The sequence below is a fragment of the Coregonus lavaretus genome (assembly GCF_964263955.1).
Source record: "Coregonus lavaretus genome assembly, chromosome: 38".
Classification (NCBI taxonomy): domain Eukaryota; kingdom Metazoa; phylum Chordata; class Actinopteri; order Salmoniformes; family Salmonidae; genus Coregonus; species Coregonus lavaretus.
In genome coordinates, this window is record NC_140025.1 from 13,939,471 (window position 1) to 13,943,184 (window position 3,714).

Genomic DNA, 3,714 nt, shown 5'->3' on the forward strand with positions numbered 1-3,714 from the left:
TTAAATACATAAATGTGTTATTAAATGTGTCATTAATTAATTCAAATACCGATTCATTTTATGTAAAATACATATATAATAATTTCACTATTTACATTTACATTTCATGGTCCTGCGTTGGAGTGCTTCCTGAATTACTTAAAACTGTCAAACTGACCCATCAAAAGTTGGTAGGCGGAACCTAACACCTGATTGGTTACCCTCTGCATCAAGCCAAGACAAATCAATTCCGGATAATGGATTGATGCAGAGCTACTGAACACATTCCAATACACTGGGTGGCGCTATTCACCTCTACGTTGGTTTAGTTACACGGTTAAACAGAACTTTCATTGCAACGGCTAAAAATCAAGAGAAGACTCGGTCCTGCTAGCCCCAATGTTGAGACGCTGTGTGAGGTGCAGGACAAAATGTCTAAAAGTTGCCCGGAGCTGCTGAGAGAATCAGCGAATTTGATTGAGGAAGCTCTGAGCAGAAGTCCAACGGCTCCCGCGGCACCGGTGACTCCGGCAGCTCAGTCACAGCAGATACCGGCCGCTCAATCACGTACACCTGTCCAAGGTAAGCTAAGTAATTTCATGTTAGCCAGGTGTGCTACTATTTAATGATTCGGGACACACGTGTAGATTAAATTAGATCGACTCGAACATGTATTTGCATGCGGTATTATGATGCTTCGTGCGTGACACGTTTATTGTTAATGGGGGGGGAAGCATAAACCTAGCTAGTTCGCTAATCGGCTAAATGGTGTTAGCTGGCTTGAGCATCCCAAGATAGAAGTAGAGGCTGTTTTAGCTGACTGGTGACCATTGAGCTGTTACGTTTTTCTGTGTTGCAGCGGAGGTAGCAAGGCTCTTTGCGCCATATAACATTGGAGCCAGAAGGAATATGACGAGACGACCAGCACAAGTCCAAGTTAGCCGAAGAAGCTACACACACACTGTCTGTTGTTTGGCTGACCACAATGCGGATAAAATTCCAAGCGTACTGTTTAAAGCTGAACTTCTTACTTCAGGACTTGGAGAGCAAAAAGTAACATTTTCAGGTCAGTGCGAAACTAGGCATTTACCAAAAGTAAAAAAAGTTTGTACTGTCTGTGGCTTGTTGAAATTATTTGCATTTCTTTTTATAGTGACTCAAACTTAATTGGTGTTCATAGTGTCAATAATAGTTATCACAGGCTTTAGTCTTTTCCTGGTTTCAAAGGCTGCATTACAGTAAAGTGATGTCATTTTCTGAACTTACCAGACTGTTCTAGCTGTTCTATTATTTGCCTTTTACCACTTAGTCATTATATCCACAATATGATAGTTATTTATCCGAAATCTAAATGTGGAAGATATTTTGTGAATGCACCAATTGTCAACCTTACAATATCGTTGCAATATCGACATCAAAAAAGGTGTTAGGTCAAAAATGTGATATTTGATTTTCTCCATATTGCCCAGCCCTAATGTCAATGCATACACAGTTCAGATGAATTGACACAAGTTCAGTGTCTTTGAAAACATTAACACACTGTGCAGTAGTTGACTTTTTTTTATTCCATTTACTAAAATCAAACTGTTCTGCACCTTCAGTGCTAACAGTACAGCATTCATGTTAGTCATTCTGTGGACCATAATGAGACAGGAAGCTTCAAAGAAACAGCTTTTTTTCCTTTCTTTTAAAAGGAAAGTAAACTTTCAGTTTTTCCTTGCTTGTTCTAACACAACAAATAAAAACATGGGTTGGACATCAGTCTAAGATTCTTGATAACACTTCCACAGTCTCTACATATAGTCTAAGTGCATCAGTAACAGAAACTCCTGGAGCTGGCAAAATTGCAACCTCTTCATCTGAGAGCTCACGGGCCAGCTGAACCTCGGGGACTGACACAGTGCCTCGATGAAGGCAGTGAGGTCCGTTCCAATCGATCCCATATTCTTCAGGAACCTGAATGGATGACAAGCATAATCAGTCTTGTACTTAAAACTAGTTTGACATGTCCTTACACAAGATTGTTATTTTTGGTCACCAAGGCAGTGAGAAATGAAATGTTACTTATTCAGTTTTTTAAAATAATACAGCTTTGCATAGTATGCACTGTAGAAACTACAGCTCACAGGTTGATCTTTAAAAGCTCGGGAGATTTTAAAGAGACAATAATCTATAGTAAATGTTTCATTTAAAGTATCACATTTAGCACCATTTTTTTCTCCCATAATTCCTTTGGGGAAACAATTTTAAGAAAGTGTTTAAAGTTCATTGTTAACCTCAGTAGGATCCTCCTCAGGGCCTTGCTCTCTGTAACTTCTCCAGAGTTGCTGTGGTGACTGATTCCTTTCAGTTCTAAGACCGTGGAAGTTCCAAGCATCTCGAAAAGAGTCGAGGCTTTGTTGAACCAGTGGAAGGAAAATCCGGTGCAGAGCGAAAAGATGGACTTCATTGTCTGGATTCAGTGTCTCCTGATCTTCCAATGAAGTAAAGATCTGATAGAAGAGGTCCAGGGCATGTTCATAAACATCTCTCCACATCCTCTCTATTCTGTGTTTAGGATAAAATTGAGAAATTGTTAATTTATGACATATGCTAAAGTACATTCAACTAGTATGTTAGTTGTGTGAGCCTAGTTGCCAAACATATTTCTTTACCGCTGATTGTGGACACTTCTGCCTGTGATGTGTGAATTCCTGTCGGTACCTCTGCTTCTGATCATGAATTCTGCTACATCTGCATTCTCCCCCCCTTTGTCAGACCGTACCCTTGATGGCAGCCCATACTGCTCAACAGCGGCGATAAAGCTCTGTAAGACCGTATGAGCTCTATTATTGCCGGCCACAGTCAGGTAGACCACTAAACGACTGAATCCATCCACCCCACCGTGGACAACAAATCTCCACCTGTTGCAAACACATGAAAAAATATAACTTTATTGTATAACAATTGTAATGAAACATATAGAAAGATGCATTGTTTATCTGCTAATATCACTGACCTGATAAGCTTATGGTGGCCATCTATATGCCACAAAGAGTTTGGGCCAGGAACAAAATACTGCCGTCGCCTTAATACACGCAGCCTCAGACGTCTCATGTAGACTCCCTCTGCATTGACTCTGCGTAAAGACTCTTGCAGTCTTGAGACTGAGGGGAGGAATTTAAAATGAATAACCACACACTCACTGGCTACTTATTTTGAGGATATAGTGGTGTCATAATAAAATAAATAATGTGTGTAAAACAGTCAACTATTACAGAACCACCACAGCTTCAAAAATGTACTTTACTGTCAGATATTGTACATATACATACATACATATATATATACACATATATAAAAATTATATATACATATACATATATATATATATATACACATACATACATACATACATATACATACATATATACATACATACATATATATATTTATATATATACAGTGGGGGAAAAAAGTATTTAGTCAGCCACCAATTGTGCAAGTTCTCCCACTTAAAAAGATGAGAGAGGCCTTTAATTTTCATCATAGGTACACGTCAACTATGACAGACAAAATGAGAATTTTTTTCTCCAGAAAATCACATTGTAGGATTTTTTATGAATTTATTTGCAAATGATGGTGGAAAATAAGTATTTGGTCAATAACAAAAGTTTCTCAATACTTTGTTATATACCCTTTGTTGGCAATGACACAGGTCAAACGTTTTCTGTAAGTCTTCACAAGGTTTTCACA

The 3,714-nt window shown here is 38.5% G+C and overlaps 1 long non-coding RNA gene across 1 annotated transcript; it reads right to left on the minus strand.

Moving 5' to 3' along the window:
• Positions 1–2,387: 2,387 nt before the first annotated feature.
• Positions 2,388–3,247, minus strand: LOC311112573. The gene is made up of 3 exons (XR_014610886.1): positions 2,978–3,247; positions 2,634–2,882; positions 2,388–2,526 (listed from the first exon to the last, which is right to left on the minus strand). It is a non-coding gene; the product is annotated as an uncharacterized lncRNA (long non-coding RNA).
• Between the last annotated feature and the right edge of the window lie 467 nt (positions 3,248–3,714).